Source organism: Numida meleagris, chromosome 2, assembly GCF_002078875.1.
Source record: "Numida meleagris isolate 19003 breed g44 Domestic line chromosome 2, NumMel1.0, whole genome shotgun sequence".
Classification (NCBI taxonomy): domain Eukaryota; kingdom Metazoa; phylum Chordata; class Aves; order Galliformes; family Numididae; genus Numida; species Numida meleagris.
In genome coordinates this window covers 88,817,077-88,837,758 of record NC_034410.1, presented here as the reverse complement: position 1 = coordinate 88,837,758, position 20,682 = coordinate 88,817,077, and positions in this window count along the sequence as shown.

The window sequence follows — 20,682 nt, the reverse complement described above, 5'->3', positions numbered from 1 at the left end:
GTGTATCTCAATATTGTTATTTCTCTGTATCCCAGAGTTGTGGATTCTAGGATATTTAATGGAATGATGGAATCATAGCATATCAAAAATTGGAAGGGACCCACAAGGATCGAGTCCAACTCCTGGCTCCACATAGACCACCCAATAACCAGACCCTGTGACTGAGAGCAGTGCCCAAATCCTCCTTGAACTCTGGCAGCTGGGGCAGTGCCCACTGCCCCAGGGAGCCTGTTCCTTGCCCACCGCCCTTTGTTAAATAACCCTTTCTGCTTCTCACATATGCTCCATCGTGAAAATGTAAGTCACCAAGCAGGCAAGCTAACTGATGAATTTAATAAGAGTACATTGTTGTTCAAGGCTATTTAACTGAATCCAGAAAAGAATTATTTTTCATAAATTATATTTAAAAATGTGGTAGGAAGACGTGAGATCTGAACTTTCATTATGTTCACTGGGAAATCGAGTTGTCATACATTAAATCAATTTAATTTTATCATTAACTTCAGCGGGAATTTTCTAAAAAGTGAACAACATACAGCCTGTTTCTTACTGAAAATTAAATTTTGCTTTAATTTGTTCAGTGCAATGGCTTCATTCATATGTGTTATAGAAAACCATGGCAATACTGTCAAATATGGACTATAAAACAGGCCATAGTGGGTCTCATAAAAGATCCAGCATAATGATACCTCTCTGTCATTGGAAAAAAAAAAAAAAAACAGGGACCTAGTGAAGAAAGTTTAAAAAGAAAATGGTAAAATGCTATTTTAAAAAATATTAAATTTGTACACTCTTCCAGCCTCTACCCTTGTGTGGTTTGGAGGGTCTTCTCTTAGGGGAAAAGAAAAAAAAATGTCTGTATAAGGACATAAACTGAATGGCTCTTAGTTGTGTACGAAACAAACAAACAAACAAGCTTTTGTTTTTTAGGAAGTGTAAATAGCAAGCAAACAGAAAGATACTCAGTTTAGTACTGGATTAAGTTTTTCTTGAATATTGCATTTGTCTTCAAGTCTTAACTGAAGATAATGATTTTGTTCAGATTCATGCTGCTATCATATCCAGGCAGATATTTCTAGATTACATGCTCAAGTGGTAGTGCTTGATGAGGCCAGCCGAGGCTGTGACATCCTGTTACACTGATTAGGACAAAAAAATCTCAAAAAAGTAAAGCTGCTCCCTTGAGATTTCTGCTCTTTCAATGCATACTTGGTCGCTTGGTCGGGACTAGGAAAAACATGCTTAGAGTTTTAATCTCTGTTTCTCCTTCAGAACTATCTAATTATATCTATGTCCACATATAAATCAGAGATACAGTTTTCTTTTTGTTATATATATAGGCTCTTTCACCTCTATAGCAATTCCTATCCAAGAAGTGATATTTTAAATTCTTTCTTTTATAACCCATTTCTGTGCTTTAGTTTAACATGAAAATTAAAAGAGCATATATACATATTCAGAAGTAATTAATTATTTTTAAAAAGGAAATAACACTATATTTACAGCTTTTTTCCATAATTGCATGTCAAAAGATGTATTAGGAAAAAATTTAATTAATTTCTGAGAAAAATCAGTGCTGATATGAAATACAGTGTCTATCAGCACTCTGTATGCCAAAAAAGAGGGTTTTTTTTGTTGGTTTTTTTTTTTAATGTATTGTGTGAATAGTTCCTTCAAACAACATTGGTTGTAAAACCACAATTGAGGAAACATGCTTTTTTTCAGTGTATTTGTATCCAAATCCCATTTGAATGGTACATGTTTCATTTGAAAATACTTTTTAAAAAAATCATTCCTTGCTTGATTTAATTCTGCAAAACTTACTAGGATGCTCTAAAATCAGTTATCCCAAAACTGAAAACTCCAAGAAAAAGAACATGCTGAAATTGCCAGTGCAAAGCCTTCTTTATGTATTGCATATTATACAAACAGCAGAAATGTATAGTTGGGGGAATTGATATAAGCATGCTATATAATTTGTAGGGCCTTTGGGGGAGGGAGGAGAATTGAAACCATATCTTTATGAGCTTGGTATAATTGTGAATGCTGCTGCAGGATAGCTCATACCAAGTGCACAGCCATGTTTTGTATCATTGTTGTGAAGCAGAACTGATTTTGGGTGCATCTGATTGCACACCAATTGTTGTCTGTGTATTTGGTGTTATGAAATGCCTGAAAAACATAATTTCTGGCAATTATGCTCACACATTTAACAAAATGTTAAGTTACATGAGGGATTTGCAAGGATGACTTCAGAGCAAAGATCTTGAGATTTCAACACTGTGAAGTAATAGTAACTGACACAATGTTACAAATGTACAAATATTAATTAAAGAAAATAAAACAATATTCTGTCCTTGAAATTAAAAAGAACAGAGGTTATAGATGACAAATAGCTCTGAAGACATAATGCTTACTTGAAAAACTGAGAGGTGATCAGAGTTAGAAGATAAAAATGGCAATGCCATCTATGAAAGTGAATGCTAGAGGCAACGTCCAAATGTGAGGCATGATCTATGCATGATGTAACAGTATCTGAAATACAATGGCTTTTGCTTTTGTTTAAACAAGGCCAGAAAGTCAACCAGTGCTGTGACATTCTTAGAAAACCCTTCAACCACTTTTCCTTCCCTACAGCCTCAAAACATTAAATAAGTCACAGATTAAACTTCCTGCATCAATATATGTAATGATTGCAAGTGCAGATAATCAATACTTGCAAGTTAATTATTTAGCCATTTACAGGGACTCTACAATCTTAACTGTATCCACATTTTCCCTTGATAACTTTTCACATTTTAGTTAAGTCTACTTTGTTGCTTTACTGTACACCACATTTAACATACTTTGTGCAGCATCTCGGCTCTGTCTCATGAGATTCATGTTCTGACTGAAAACATGTACAAACCAGAAACATAAAACAGATAAAATAGATTTTAGAAAACATATCTGCAAGGTATTCTGTCAGCAAATATATTTCCCTCCTGATTTACCTTGTTACAGATAAACATGCAAACACCCCTATTTCATTGTGACAGAAGCAATGTTCACAGTACAAAGATAAATAGATGCTGGTAAATAATGTTCTTATTTTCATTTTTTGAAGATAGATATATATTTAAAACTCTCCACAGTTCTGTTAGGTTAGCTTTGAAATCGACGGCAAATGGAAATTTTTGTAGTAAGTCATTCATTCCATTATTCAATTCTATCAACATTTCAGAGTAGGTAAGGCAACATGGTTCACCTCACTTGTTCTGTTTCCTCTTTATCTGATGACTGAACATGTAATTTTCCTGGTGTATCATCTTACCACCTGAGAATAATGGGCTCCTAGAAAACTAGGTTTGTTCTGTATTTCATATGAAGAAGGCTAATAATTTTTTAAAAAATGAAACATTATTTACTCGGAGACATCTTTCCAGCCAGTGTCCAAATGTCTCCTCTCTTCACTGAGAAACTAAGGATTTTCAAATGAAGAAACCTGCAGGATTAGTATACATATTGTCTGAACCACTTGCTTTAAAATAATACAAGTTGGAGTTGCTTGTTGGTTTCTCACCATGCGCAGCATAATAAAACCCAGTGATTTAAGGAGTGAGTCATGCAGTAGTCATGCAGTTTACCTTCTCAGTGAAGCTTTAGTAAGGCTTAGTTTTTTTCCCAACTGATACTGCAATTTACCTTCTGATTTTTAGATAAGATTTTTTATCTGATTTTTGTTTCTGTATTTACTGAAGAATGCCCGAATACTATGTTAATAACAAAAAATATTTGAGCTTTAGAATTGTTTATTTTATTCTACCAGTGCCACGTTTCTTGCACTTTCAAGTAAAGGAGAATTTTGACTGTCTACAGAAATTCTTAATTTTGGTTCTGAAAATGATTGGAGGTTCGAAAATCTCTGTGACCTTGTCCATCTCTGCCAAACATTCCCCACTTGAAGTACCCCCAGAATCAATAATAACATTTGTTTTACTTTACCTAGGATCCATATTGGTTTCAAACGCATATGTTTGAAGTCATGGGAAGAAGTCGTGGTTAAGAAGTTTAGCATCAGCCAGCTAAAACTGCTCCTGAGTTGTGGAAAGCTCAAATTACCCAGTGTTGATCAGGTGGCACTCAGGACTGGAAGGACTGTTTCCTCAAGAAACAGCCACCTCTATGAGGGCATTCCCGTCAATAATTTAGTGCCCTCATAGGTTCCTTCCATGTTCCACACCCTATCTATGTCTGCGCTATGTGTGCAGTGCAGTCCGTGTCTTTGCAGCACTCAGACAAGGGCTTTCATGATTTCTGATTAGAGCAAATGTTGGCGTGAAATCAGAAGAGAGAGGTGATGTTTCTGGGTTATAAAGAGCTTGGTTCAAACAAACCCAGATTAATGATGTCCTTCTGCACATATTCTCCAAATTAGGCAGTTAGACTGAAAAATGTCTTACATAGAACTCATTAGCCTGCCCAGTTCACGTTGTCAAGCAGCTGAGCACTGTGCCTGCTGCTCTGAAGCAATGTATAGCTGGATGAGGGAGAAGGGCTTGTAGAGGGACACTCTGTTTTTTGTTTTAAAAAAGCTTCATCAGTATGTAACTAATTGCACCGTATTATGTGCAGTTTTACTCCTTGTAGCCTAAATTGGTTTCACATTGAGAAAGGAAAGGTGACTCATTAGAGTAATCTGAATCATGGTGTTAAAACATTTTTTTTTCTGAATTTTTGTAAATATTCACCTTCTTTACATATATCAAATCAGAAGATTTGAATTTAACAATACATCTAATTATTACTAGCACTAAGTTATACTGAATTTCAGTAAGCTGTTATTTTGAACCTTCTTACCTCATAGTCTCTAAAGTCAGCATTGGTGCTAAAAAATCTCAACATTTTAAAACTTTTCTTAGTCTAAATATCCTTTCTCCAAATTTAAGTCCATTGCTTCTTCCTTTTGTACTCCAGGCATGAAGATTACTGTCTTTTTTTAACTAATAACGCTTTCACTTAACTGTGTAATTCTGGAGCGTCCTTCAGTTTTTCAGCTCTAAATTAAACAGTCTTGGTGGTGTTTCAGAGTTCTTTCTGTGGATCCTTCATACGGACCTGTAACTGTCCTTTTTGCTTTTGCTTTGAAATGATTTCATGTTAGTACAAGTGGTTAATGTAACTCCAGGAATCCGTTTCAGCGATGAGGTTCCTCCTCTTCAAAAGCCATTACTCTTAATGTTAAGCTATGCATTAGACAGGTGAAAGAATATTCAATTTTGTCTTCATTCTTAAAAAATGAATAAAAATCATTACATTTAGAAACATAACATCTGTAAATACTGCTAAGGGAAAAGGAAAGGCAAAAGATTTTATGCTGTACCATTTTGTATGATGCTCTTAGGGAAATGCTGATTGTTTTTGAACTACTGTACTACTGCCAGCTTGTCACGTATTCAATATTTGCAGTTAAGGAAGTATGATTTCCTCTTGGGATTCTTGCAGGGATGAAGACCTGCACCAAAAAAATAAAATAAAATAAAATAAAAAATCAGTTAAAATACCAGAGGACCTCAACAGGAGGGAAAATTTGGGTCTCAAATTAGAAATGTTGTGAAAATGTCATTTTTACACCTGGTTCAGTTCTATCTATTATACTGCATATTTTTCTATCACTCTTGAAAACTGACCAAAGCAAAAATAGGAAGTATGGTGCCACAAATTGTTTGCCATGAAAAAGTCCAATAGTCTTGGGCTTACATAAAAATTCATTTTGTACAAAGGACGCTGATCTTTTGGTTGAATAAACTTCCTTTGTTTGTGGATTAAAGTAAGTAAACTGTGCAGAAGCATGGCATCTCTGCAAAAAAAAAAAAGTAGGTGTTCAAAGGAAAATAAGCTTTTTTTTCCACAGAGAACTTGTAGTGACATTTTCATCTCTACTTTCAGCAAATCTTTCCATATGAAATTAACTCATGGTAGACAAAAATAAGCAAATTCCTGTGACAGCTTCTGAAAGTTTAATAGTATTATGTATGAGTTTTCACCCAAGGCTGAAGAATAACACCTGCGATGTGATTTTAAGAACATCAAAAAAAGAAGATAAACATGGATGTATAAAAATACATTCTTCCAGGTCATTAACCCTAAACATCTCTTATTCCATTTTTTTTTTGCAAGTAGTTATTTCTTGGCTGAAGGACTATCCCAACAGTTTTTGCAGATAGTAATTTCTTGGCTGAGGGATTATCTTTCTTCAGTCTATGTATATTGTCTTAAATACATAAAAATTTCTTTGATGTTAAAACAAAGATGTCTTTGCTGTAAATAGGCAATTTATAAAATACATAGGTACGGAGAGAATAGGTAATTTATGAGAATGTATGGACTGCTTGATGGATGAGGAATTGGTTGCAAGATCATACCCAGAGAGTGGTGGTCAATGGCTCAGCATTTGGACGGAGATTGGCGATGAGTGGTGTTCCAGAGGGGTCAGTACTGGAACTGATGCTCTTTAGTATCCTCATCAATGACAGTGACAGTATGATCAAGCACATCCTCAGCAAGTTTGCAGATGACACACTTGAGGGACAGGATACCATCCAGAGAGACCTTGAGTGACTCTAGCATTAGGCCCTGATGAACATCATGAGGTTCAAAAAATCCAAGTGCAAGGTCTTGCACATGTGTCATGGGAACTCCCACTATAAATACAAGCTATAAATACAATGTAAGGATAGAGCACAGCCCTGCCATGAAGGACTAGAGGGTACTGGTGGATGCCAAGCCGGACATGAGCCAGCAACGTGCTCTCACAGCCCAGAAAGCCAGCTGTATCCTAGGCTGCACCAAAAGAAGCACAGCCAGCAGGCTCAGGGAGGTGATCCTGCCCCTCTGCACTGGTGAGACCTCACCTGGAGTACTGCATCCAGAGGGGAGCTCTCAGTACAGGAGGTATGTTGACCTGTTGGGAGCGTATCCAGAGGAGGCCCACAAACATGATCCAAGGGATGGAACACCTCTCCTATGAGGACAGGCTGAGAGAGCTGGGGCTGTTCAGCCTGGAGAAGAGAAGGCTCCATGGAGACCTGAAAGCAGCATTCCAGTTTCTAAAGAGGGCTGTAAGAAGGAAGGTAACAGACTCTTTAGGAGGGTCTGTTGTGCTATGACACGGGAAATGGTTTCAAACTAAAAGAGGGGAGTTCTAGGTTGGATTTAAGGAAAAATGTTTTTACAATAAGGGTAGCAAAGCACTGGCACAGGTTGCCCAAAGAGGTGGTGGATGTCCCACCCCTGGAGATGCTCAAGGTCAGGCAGGACAGGGCTCTAAGCAACCTGATGTAGCTGCAGGTGTCCCTGTTCATTGCAGAGGAGTTGGACTAGATAGCCTTTAAAGGTCCCTTCCAACTCAAACAATTCTACGATTCTATAAATGGACAATACATATATATTCTTTAAGGAAAAAAAGATTAAGCTCTTTTAAGGAAAGAAGTTAGAATGGTTTTGCAAGTAAAGAAAATATTATGCTACTCGCAAAAGAATCAAAGCACCAGATGTTTAATCTGACAAGCAAAATTTTGAAGTATACTTCAGTAGTTCTGTGAATCTTTTATTTTGATCATAATAACTTCTTTCTGTGGAATTGATATGTGTTTTATTATTCAGATAAAATCTGTTGTGAAGACATATTGATGCTAAAAAATGATGGAAATGCCAGAGAAAGTGTTTTGCATTTTATGTCAGTAAAATTTATGTTCTCTTGCTCTTTTTGAAATCATATCAGAGATTGCTGAGAGTGATGCATCACTGGAATGGCACTAAGAAAAAACAGTCAGCAGGAGCACAAAGGGAAAAAGGCTGAATTCTGCTATTCATTTTCACCTTAATGAATTCCTGTAAGCCTCATCTATGGTGCTGTGCAAGTAATGAGACAATACATGGTTTGAAGTGACACACGACTTGGTATCCTTAAAGGAAAAGTCTATGGAGACTATGCAGGGATATCTTCCCACCCCAGATGCAATGAAACAAATGGGGAAAAATAAATTTTAGCCAAGAACATTTAAATATCTGTATGACATTTCATAAAATGAATGGATCTGAGAAAATGGTGAAACACTTTTTTCTTCCAGTAAGCACTAGTTAAACTTATTTAATATAAGTGGAATATTAAGATACTAAGTTTATATTAAATTATTTTGAGGGTCTTAGCTATTAATGGATACTCTGCAGTGGATAATCATGGGGGCCAAACATTAACTATGAGAAACCGCAAACTTAAAATGACAAAATTTGGTAGGGAGAACGATGAAGTTTTTCCACAGCTATCAAATCTTTGACAATCTTGTGAGTGTCAATGGGAAAGGTAGTTTTCTACTGATATATTACTATATTTTAATGATAGCAGGAAAACCATGAGGGAATATAGGCACTGGAGAATAATAGTACAGAGCCAGTCATTAACACTCCACCCTAGTTACACTGCTGATTAAGTAGAAAGAATTGATCCCTATCAGCCCCCTGACACAAATGCTGCTTTGGATTTGTCAGGAGTCCCCATGACTTCCAAAGGGACTTCCTGGATGACCCCAGCACACTGTGTGCCCAGGGAGGCTGTTAAGAGCTTCTGCTGTCCCATCCCTCTCTTTCCAAAGAGAAGTCAAAATAAGGCCTATTTTCTGCTGTTGGAGGTCATTTTTCCTTGGAATTGGATACTGCACTGGCTCCTCTTATGATTTTAGTTTTTTTGTTTTATTTCCTTCCTGATGTCAACACACTGAAGTGTTTGTTTTCCACTTAAGTATCTGAAACTGATTAAATGGATGAAATAGAGCATATTTTAGATTTAGATGAGTAGATCTATTTCTAGGTGAAAGTTTCTATGTTAATCGTAATGTGGATCTCACTGTCTAAATCCTCATGAGTGCAGCTCACAAGGATAGCTGTCTCCCTCTCATGATAGCTTCTGTTTTTGTTTCATATGGACACTTCTCCCCTGGCCAGAGAGTGGTAGGCACTACATCATTGGCAGTGGGCACCTGACATACAAAAGCACACTGCAGAAAGTATTGGGCTCCTTGAAAATAACCTTCGTCTTCAGTACTTGCAAGCAAAAACCTGATACTTAAGGGTTGGAGTAGTTAACTGTTTACAATTTAAAATACACGTAATGTGATGCTGCTTCTGCTCGACTTGAAGAAACTTAGAAATTTCAACCCCCAAAGCACCTCCGCTTACCAGTTCCATTACTTAATCATTTACATTTATTTTACAGAAATAAACCTTTGGATAACATGCCACCATAACCACAAACAGCGCCTTACCATAGACACAATGTGCTGTGATTAACAAGACTGGAGCAGCCTCAGTTAAACTTCCTGCTATTTAGAAAGGAAGAGCACTCCTCTACACCCAATTTAAACCTAAAATCTATATCAGAGTATACTAGAACACGACCTTCAAGTTTGACTCAGCATAGTATCTGTGTGTCTGTATGTACATCGGCACATGCACACAGACATATGAAAAATGACTGCATACAAAAGAAGACCTGAAGCCAAGAGAAAGAGGTCTTGGAACAGGGTCATAAAAAAAAATGGAAAATGAACGATTTACATAAGTTATAAATTATTTCTATTAATGAGACATTAGAAAAATTAGTAAGTGATTTAGTTGTAGAGACTTCCATTTACAAGGAGTGAACGTGTGGTTTCTTCTGTTCAGCATGGTATTTTGGCAATGATACAGAAATACCTACTGATGATTCTTAACTGCTGTCAGGTCTTTAGTATTTCCATATTGCATGCTTATCATCATGTCATATTACTTACTTTTTTTCTGCCCCCCTATACCCTGTCTCCCCAAATGCTGGCTTACCAAGAAGGTGAGTCACCCTGTTCCCATTTTTGTATAGCAGATAAAGGACGCAACTGAAGATGAACCTGAGTCTGGTATACATCAGTAAGCACTGCAATGTAGAGAAGATCAAAATCTCAAATCTTTAATTTCCTGTGCTTGACTGGAATGAGAGCATTCATAACCCTCTAAGTCTGCAATCTGAGTTAGCAAACTTAGAAACATTTGTTATGTCCCAAAATTTACTTTGTGGTATGAAAGTATCCCCTATGTGTTTTCTTCTTATATGACATTGCACGAGATATATGCATATAATGAATCAGCTGGAGGACAACCTTTGTCAAGCTTGATCAGGCAGGTTCTGAGCATATTTTCTCTGACCCTGCTCTGAAACACTGGGAAAACAATGAAAGCAAAAACAATGAAAACAATGAAAGCAAAACAAAGAAATGTTTTCCGCTATTTAGACTATTGAGAAGTATTTGTACTATGGCAACAAGAGGCATAGCTCAAATCAAAGTCTGGAAACTTTAAAAAAAAAAAAAAAAAGAAAGGAGGAATTCCCATGAGATAGGAATAAAAATTTTTTATTGAGTTGATCAATTAATTGTTCACCTCCTCATTTCTCTTCATCTCACAGGTAGTGCTATACAGGGATGTTTCTCAAAGAACTTATCTCAAACAGCTTACTTAACCTGCTGCCTTGTACAAAATTTCAGTAATATTACCATTTATGACTGCATTTGAAATAAAATAATATTTGTAACTGCTTTTGCTTCTATTTATTTGGTCATGGTCAGAAAAGAAAAATACTAGTTTATGTATTTATATTTCTTTGCTTCAGATAAGTACTATATAAAGGCATTAAGAATGAATGGGGAACTCTGGGAAATTTGAGAATTCCATTGATTTTTTTAGTTATTATTTTCCTCCTAGCTGCCTAAGAGAAAAAAAAAAAACTATTGCTGATTCTTTTTATTTCAGATCAACTCAGTTACTATAAGTCAGCAAAACAAATTAAATTCCCCTTTCCTTCTGTGAGAGCCTGAGGTTTCTTCAACTGAAATTCTTAAAGCCTCTTCTAAATCTTCTAAAGAAATACATTTCAAAGAAGTAATAGAGTTAATAGATGGGTAACATCTTTTGAAAAACACAAGGCTGTTTTAAAAACAAGCACACACACAAACAGGTAAACAATTCTCAGTCATCAATATACAGTAATTTGGGAAAAAAATCCTAATAAGTTTACATTTGCTGCTTATATGGACCAACTTACTTACATGTAATAGTGCTTCAAGGCCTCCCAAATTTCCTGATATATTACTGCAAATGCCATGGAAAAGTTCTTCCCCATGAAGAGATTCCATGAAAACAACAAGATGCTATAAATATGAAAAATAGACAGTAAAAATTGAAGAATCACAGTGGCAGTCAAATGAAATTGCCATTCATCTCAGGGAACTAGATTCCACTGACTGTTCAGAAACAAAAGAGTGTTTATCTTCACAATTGGTAATGACATCTTTCATTCTGAGCATGAAATTCTACTAGAAGTGTTTACTTGATTTCACCAGAATACAATAAATGTTCTGAAAACAAGATAGAGCTGTGAGGAGAAATAATATCTCCTATAAGAACTGGAAAAATCAAAGATCTTCTGAGCATGCAAAACATTAGCCTAGCTTTTTGTTTGGAAAGGGAATTTTTGAGTCAATCGAAGCAAATCCCATTTGTTCAGAAAGAGGCAGAGGATTAAATGTCAACTATGTAATTTTTGCTTACCTGCTGAAAATCAGCTTTTTCTTCCTCTTCTGTATCTGTTGCGTGCTGGAGTTATTTGTGTTTCAGACATGGCTTGAATACATGTTTCCATACCATCAAAAGCAAATAGCAGGAAGGTTCTGGGTGACCAAGTTGTTCTCAAATATATTGATGAGACAGTGGTAAACATCCCAGGTCTTGTTCTTCTCTAAGTACACTGGTGAGAGCATATCTGGGACTTACACCTGAGACTGTAAATCAGAAACACTCCCACATCACCCAGTATAACTGTGTGGTATGTAAGAAATCTTGTAGGAATCAACAGCTCTGATTCCCTCATGTAGTATTTCCCTAGCTAAAGAGAGCATATTAGTTGCTGGCTCGTATCCAGCTTCCCAACCATCAGTACCACCAGGTCTTTTTCAGCAGGGCTGCCCCCAATCCTTTCATCCCTCAGCCTGTACTGGTAGTGAGGGTTGCCTTGACCAAGGTGCAAGATCCTGCATTTGGATTTGTTAAATAGGGCATTACTTTTCACAGCTCAATTAAAAAAAATAAAAGAAGCAAACAAAATTATTTCTTTAGCAATGGAATTAAAAAACTACCAAAAACAGTAACAACATACAGATCAAGGATATGATTAAGTAATTAAATCTTACTGGCTGTTTCCAGAAAGATATCAAACAATTATTAGAGACATAGAAAAGGAAGCATTCTAACTATCGTTACAGCTCATTTCTGAGAGAGCAAAGATGTGAGCTAAAAACTGCATTAGTCCACTGCAGAAAAGATTAACACATTCCCATATCAGAGCTCTTCTTTGCAGGGGACTCTTTACAGGATTTATCTCAAAGTGATTTAGGAGGGGATTATGCATCAGTTTAATCAAATCAATGGTAACAAATTGCCTGGGCCAAATTGATCTCACCTGGCAGCAACTCAAGGATGAAGCACATGAACTGATAACACAGATAGCTCACCCCTTGCTTGGAACTGCTTGAGTACCCGCAGGATGAAGGTGGCCTGTGTGCAAAGCACACTATCAAAATGACTTCTAGTGGTCATCTAAAGAAATGCATTCCCAAAAGCCTTGGTATCTGTGTGGGAAAATTAAGAAAAACTACGGAGAATAAAGATTTATAGAGACCCGGTAAACATGACTGTTGTGGTTGAACCCAGCAGGTAACAAAGCACCACTTTTCCATTTGCTTACTTCCGCAACAGTGGGATGGAAGAGAAAATCATGGAAAAAATGTAACACTTGTTGTTTCAAATAAAGACAGTTTAATAGGAAAGAAAAAGAAGAAGAAAAGAAAGAAGTAATGCACAATGCAATTGATCACCACTCACCAACCAGTGCCCGGCCAGTACACAAGCAACAGCTGCCCCTCCAGCCAACATTCTCAGGTGTTATTGCTGAGCATAATGTCATGTGGCATGAGATAGGCCTTTGGCCAGTTTGGGTCAGCTCCCTTGGTTCTGTCCCTTCCCAGTTCCTCACTTGCAAAGCAGAAGGAAAGTCCTTCGCCCTGCTGTCTATTAACTGTGCTTTAAGTTAGGATTTGGGGTTATAATTGCAAAATGAAGGTCATGTCAGTGTTTGACAGGAATGAAAAACGTGGCTCAAATGGCAGAAATTCTCAGGCAAAGAACTGATAACAAAACAAATAGTATGATGCTATTCCTTGAATCTGTGGTCTAGCCACAGCTTAAAGAGTGCAGTTCTGGTCCCCTCATTCAAAAGGAGTGGGATAAAATTGCAAAAAGTTGAAAGAAAAGCAACTATAAAGAACTTACTGACGCTGTGAGGCTGCTGCAGGAGCCCATTTGAATTGCCAGCTCGGTGGGGAACTGAGAGGCAGAAAGCTCATCCTTTCTGCATCATTAATGGTCTGTGTAGAGTCTGAGGAATAAATTAGGTATCCCTCTTTATTTTCATGAAAACATTTTAAACTAACAAAAACACTTGAAATTCTAAAATAACACTACTTGCTTACCATACTCTTTCCTACTAGACAGTTGAGGGTAGGTAGCACTAAATTTTCATGTATATTACACAGATCATTTTACACCACTGCAGCCCTGTAAAAGGGATTGAAAAGCAGATGTAAATTACACTGACACACATATTAAGGTACTGCTGGGGTAACATCAAATGCCTTCAGTGTAAATGAAATATTGGCTAATAAGTGTACCCAGTTACATTAGTCAGTATTGCATTAAATGGATGAGGAATACAAAGTCTCAGATCCCCTGGTACAAGCCCATCACTTGGGAAGGAGGCTTGAAAAAAATGTTTAAACAATTGAATTAAGTCAAACAGACGTAATTCGCTTCAAATTATTTTTTCTGAAACTTTGCTTTCCTCTTTGATGTAAGAAATGAACCTACTTAGCAAAAATATTAGTCCGACACTTTACTTATGAGTTAAATTTATGAGCTAAAACCTTTCAGAATTAATTACATGCCCAAGCAAGTAATAGAAAATGCAGTTTGCTGATCAATGTGCTGTTTCAAACAGTATTAGTCTCTGTGTAGTATAGATGCACTAATCACAGCAAGATGTATAACAACTGAAATAATACATACTTAGGCATCAAATGAACTCCTGTTACTGTACAAGCTAATCAACTGAAACATATCCATAAGTCTTCTTAATGCTATAAGCCATTACATTTCTCAACAGGAAACCTAGAAGCAGCTCTAGAAGACGAAACTGGCAGAGCCTGCCTGTTTTATGTAATTGTGAGCCACTGTATTTGGCCTCTTGGGTTTACAGAAGGAAATACTGAGGGTTTTTTTGGACATAATCCAGTAGGCTCATTATTACTGCATGCTCTGCTCTGAATGACTGCTCTGCTACATACATACGTAAAAGAGTGCTACTACTACACTACCTACTGTGTATATAGTGCTCCTATATTGTCAGGGATAGGTAAAATCTCACAACCTGTTTGTTCTGAGCCATATATGGGGTTTTTTTTTGGTAGAGAATAAAATAGATCAAGCTATGTCTTTGACACATATAATGGATATTTTTTTTCATCGAATCACAGAACGGCTTAGGTTGGAAGGGAACTTAAAGCCCACCCAGCCCCACCCCCTGCTGTGGGCAGGGCTGCCTCCCACCAGCTCAGCTGCTCAGGGCCCCATCCAACCTGGCCTTGAGCACCTCCAGGCACGGGGCACCACAGCTTCTCTGGGCAGACTGTGCCAGTGCCTCACCGCCCTCTGAATACAGAATTTCTTCCTAACATCTAACTTAAATCTCCCCTTCTTTCATTTAAAGTGATTCCCCCCTGTCCTGTCACTATCTGCTCATGTATAAATGTGGTCTCCTTCCTGCTTGTAAGTACTGTTTCAAGGACTGGAAGGCTGCAACGATCTCTCTCTGGCATCTTATGAAAGGCACTGTAGAAAGACAGTCTCTAAATGGTTTCCATTGTTTTGTCCTCTGGTGTCTATAATGTTCTGGCCTTTGTTTAGCTAGTCCATGTCTCAACTCCTGAATGGACCCCATTGTTAAAGAAAGGTAAAGACTACAGCGTGTGGTAGGGTCCTTTTTTTTTTTGGTGGAGCTTATCTGCGTACTTCTACTTTTTCTTAATACTCAATGGAGAGAAAGGCACTTCTTGTGTGTGATTCATCTAGCTTATTATACAATGTGCATATGTTGGTTTAGCTTAATAACTGAGCTGCTAGTGTTTAAATAAGCGGCTTCCTAGTAAACATGGCAGGAGGTCATACAAATTCCCCTTGATTTTCATGGCCAAGTAATTATGATCAAATCAAGTACAAGAAGTAATTTTTGAGAAAACATTGTGGTTCTCATGCATGACTACAAGAAATAAGGAAGCCCGGTTTCCCACAGATCTCCATCTGACAGTGCACAATCTCTAGCTCCAGCTCTGCTCACAGCTGTGGCCAGCATAATCCTGCTCTGCCATATAGATCTTCTGGGACTGGAGACTATGAGGGCAGTCATCTCTGCAGTTATTTTTTCTGCTTTATCTTGGCTGCTCACACTTCATAGTTCATTGGTAATTTGGGGCTATCTCACCCAAAATGAGAAGAAACTAAATTGTAGTGCTTGTCTGGAGGAAGGAAAACTAGACGTATGTGAACTCAAATAAATGTTTGTCATGATCGTACAATCATGCCCCAGACCCTCAATGTCTTTCTTGTAGTGAGGGGCTCAAAACTGAATGCAGTACTGAGGTGTGGCCTCACCAGTGCTGAGTAGAGAGGGATGATCACCTCCCTGCTCCTGCTGGCTGCACTATTTCTGATACAAGCCAGGATGGCATTGGCCTTTGTTGCCACCTGGGCACACTGCTAGCTCATGTACAACTGAGTGTTTACAAACACCCCCAGGTCCTTTTCATTTGTACACTCTTCCAGCCACTCTGCCCCAAGCCTGTAGCATTGCCTGGGGTTGTTGTGGCCAAAGTGCAGGACCCAGCACTTGGTCTTGTTGAACCTCATCCCATTGGCTTCAGCCCAGAGATCCAGCCTATCCAGATCCCTCTGTAGGGCCTTCCTACTCTCAAGCAGATCAACACTTCTTCCAACATGCTGTCATCTGCAGAAGTACTGAGGGTGAATTCAATCCCCTCATCCAGATCATCAGTGAAGATACTAAACAAGATGGGCCCCAATACTGACCCCTGGGGAACAGAAATATATCGGAGAAACTCACATTTTTCAGTAAAGTTTGTGTTTTGCATTTGGGAAAAAGAAAACAAACAGATGATGCATTCCCACTGAAGTGCACTGGATGAATATGTACTAATGAAACTGTCACCTAGAATAGGATGGTAAATAAAGACAGACTTCAAAACCAGCTGTTCCAGGAGGGCTCCATCCAACAGCTGACCAAGAACCTCCCCAAGCTGGCAAAAAACAGACATGATACCAATATTCAACAAGACTGAATAAGGTAATATAAAAAGTGACTAGTCTATTATCTGTGGCATTGGTCCTGGATTAGAACAGCTGTTAGTGGAGTTACTTCTTGATGAAATTGCAAGTTTGCTTGTTAAGTTTAATTTACTCAAAGTTAAGCGTAGCAGACTTGTAAGACATTTCATTTAGTGTTGCACGACATCTTGATCAATTATCGTGGGTGATACAAAGTCAACATGGTACTAATGAATTTAGATGGATTAAACGACAAGTCCCAATAGTAATTGTAAATAAGCAATCACTACTGAGTAAGTGTGTTTCTCATGACAGCTTGTGGAGCTTAGCCTCTGCTGCTTTATGATTTTACCAGTGTTCTGAAAGAAAACCCAGTATCAGTGAGGAAGTCTGCAGATTAGCTGAAAAGTTGTGTTTAATTAGAAGAATTTTGATTATAAAGAGATTGTTTATTCACAACAGCTTGCTATTTCTACATGTGTTGTGCAAAACAGTCTATCAGCAGCAGTGGGTGGTTCTCTGCAGACCTATAATGATGCCTTAAAATCAGATTTCTGGTACCGCTAAAGCAGAACTGTGGGTATTGTGTCTGAAGCTCTGAAAGTTTTTTCAGTTCTTTTCCTATCTCTGTGCACTGCAAGTATAGCTACAAAGAATAATGAATTGTCTTCTGCTTGGTTAATGATCTGAAATGTCTCTCTGCAGACTGATGAGCACTGTAGCCAGCACGAAAGCAGCAGTGTATGGCTAAGGATAGCGATGGTGGGGAGTGCAGGTCCCTGGTGGCCCAAAGTCACAGCAGCTTTTGCAAAACTGTCTGTTTCCAGAAGGCTCCTCAAAACCAAATCAACAAAATAAAACATGAAACATATAACTTTGAAAGTCAATTTTATTTACTCATGGGAATAAATGGATGCAGAGCTAAGCCAGCTTTTTCTTGAAGGTTGGATAGCAGGAAAAGATTATTCACCAAAGTGCGGTGGGCATGGAACAGGCTGCCTAGGGCAGTGGGCACCGCCCCAAGTGCTGGAGTTCAAGGAGCATCTGGACACTGATCTCAAACATAAGGTTTGAATTTTGGGTGGTCTTGGGGTTGGACTTGATGATCCTTGTGGATCCCTTCCAACTCAGAATATTCTATTAGCTAGCAGAGACTTTTTGCAGTGAAGCATGGACATGTGTGGTCAGAATCCGCTTACACAGCAATTCTCAGGGTGGCTGTGTTTTAACTTATAGATGGCTAAGGCTGAACATATGGCCTGAGGTAATTAAGCTGAAGGATCTTGATTATCTCATTTAGAAGCTAATCTCACTTGATTTTAAAATTGCTCCATTTTCACACCAGTTTGAGTATGTTGGCTTCATTGGAGATATTCCCCAAGAAAACAGACTACATGAACTTATCAGCCCTAGCTGATAAGTTAACATTACCTAGCGGTTAGAGCTACGTGATACATTTTCTTTTCCATAAAAGACCTTTTAGAGGCTCCTGTTGTACCTGCTCCTATACTGTCTTTTGCTATCCTCCATTTACAAAAATTCTGCTAGGTTTTCTACTAAAGGCTGGTGAAAAGACCATGTTAAAATAACACTTTTCCTTTTGAGGACTGATTATTTTAATGGGGATCATTGCAATGGCAAAGTGCTCCATAAAAGGTTGCAGCGGTACATCTGATAGGAAAGGCTCCTGCAGAAGGTAGGACAGATGGGGCCGGGGAGGAGTGGGGAGCAGAAACTTCACAAGTTGGCTGTCGGCAAAGGAGACATGATAAAAGAACATTCCCTATGTGCTTTCACAATTGTAAAGATACTTTGTCCATTACTTCCATGACATCTCTGCTTAGTAATAGCATAATGACGTTTGTGATATTTCTTTTAATATTAAAAAGGATCTGCATCCTTTTCACATCACTCTGCTTCAAAGTAGAATTGTTATCCACTTCAAAGCAGAAACACCACCCTGCCCTCCCCAATAAGGCACTTGCAAGGTGCTTTCAATATAGTGCTAATTTCAGAATAGATCAGTGCTGAGTAAGTCCTCCTGTGTGACTTTCAGACTGAGAATACACAATTAATCCATCTCTCAGAGACGTTTCAAATTAAGCCCCCTGACTGAGATGTTTTAATTATGCCAATTAGTGAAGTAAAACTTTAATGTATCAGGATGTCAACACTTCTAAGTGATAAATAATAAGACTGCTAATATCTAACTGGCAAATATTTCTCTGTATTGAAAAGAGTATTCGAAAATGGTAGGTTCTTTCACAAGGAGGGTTGAAAATTTTCCTGACTGCTTATAAAGTATCTAAATATTTACACTTTCTTAGTGAGAAAAAGATAATTGACATGTATCTTCTTCAAAGATAAATAATTTTATTAATAAAACTTGAACCTATCTCAGCAACTAATAAGAGATGATCACTCTTTTTCTTCTTGCCCCTTGGCCCTTGGAATTTCCTTAGTAATTCAGCAGTTACTGGGGAAAGAAGGGAGAATGTTTAAATTTAATATTCAGTATGTTCAAAAAATAGAAAGTTAGGCAGGCAATGATTTACTGCAGACCAGTTGGAAGTAGTAAAGAAGATAAGCTTTTCCTCTCCTTTTCTCTCTGCAAGGAGATGTCTCTCCTCCACAAAGGGTCACGAAGATGCTCAGAGAGCTGGAGCATCTTTCCTATGAAGAAAGGTTGAAGTAACTGGGCTTGTTTCACTTGGAGAAGAGAAGGCTCCAGGGAAACCTCATTGCAGCCTTCTGGTACCTGAAGGGAGCTAACAAGCAGGAGGGGGACTGACTATTTACATGGGCAGATAGTGATAGGACAAGGGGGAATGGCTTTAAATGAAAAAAGGAGAGATTTAGGTTAGATTTCAGGAAGAAATTACCTACTCAGAGGGTGGTGAGGCACTGGCACGGGCTGCCCAGAGTAGCTGTGGGTACCCCATCCCTGGAGGCGCTCAAGGCCAGGTTGGATGAGGCCCTGGGCAGCCTGAGCTGGTGGGGGACAGCCCTGCCCACAGCAGGGGGTTGGGCTGGGTGGGCTTTGAGGTCCCTTCCAATCCAGTGCCTTCTGTGTTTCTATGATGGGTGGGGAGCAGCTCTAGCTTGCCCCCTTGCAGATGTGTGTTTGTTTTCTGATTTACTTGAACTAAGCACAAAACCCCCTGCAAACATTTTATGGTTGAGATGCAAACAGAGCAAGATGGTAAACATTCAACAGCGCCTTACACTGTTTCTTTATCTACTGTGAATAATCCCTTAGTGCTTAATGAGCTAATTTAAAAGAAAGCAACAAGACAGTGGGGAAATACTTAATTCTCAGAGGAATATTTGCAAAAGTCTGTGTCTGTGAATCTGTACCAGATAAGGCATGTAATTTCTAGGACTGAAAATAAAAGCAAAAGACTGAAAGCCAATCTCCACAGCAAGAACACGATGGCTATACAAGCAGTAAACTTGCCCCACTGGGTTTACAAACGACTCTTACAGCCAGCTCTCCCTTTTGCAGTGACAAAAAACAAAAACAAAAAAAATGAACCAAAGCTTTAGAACTTGATTTCAAATAACAACACTTTGTGATGAATAATATGTCACTATAATAGAAGTAATTAAATAGTATTTCCAAGCTCAAGCGTGTATAAATTGCTTCATTATTAATGAAAAAAATGAATGAGACAACTTATTAACTTTTGCAGAAAGCATTAATCAGTTTTATTATACACAAATTACACAAGGTATGAATCCATAACATTTGTTTGTCACTGGAACAGTATAATTCCTCAGTGGTAACTCAGAGTTTTTTTAATGTAATTCATTACTGCCATGCCTCGCCCATTACAATTATGCTTAAGGAAGCAAAGAAAAACCCAACTCACAGAAAGCTGTTTGGATTCAAGAAGTAGCCATATGTTAGACCTGAAAGAGGAAACGTGGAGCCCGGTCTCCTTTTAGCCATGTATACACTGACGCAGACTGCAGCTGCGTGTACACTGAGCTAATACCAGAGGGCAGGATTCTCCTGATTCCATATCCAGTGGCTTTGGAAAGACATAAATTCAGCAGTTATCTTCCCAGTGGCCATTTACCTTCTTTATTCCTCAACACAGCATGTAATTGCGAGAGTGGCTGATTGCCACATGTTAGCCACAATTAGCTGTGTGAGTGATGCTG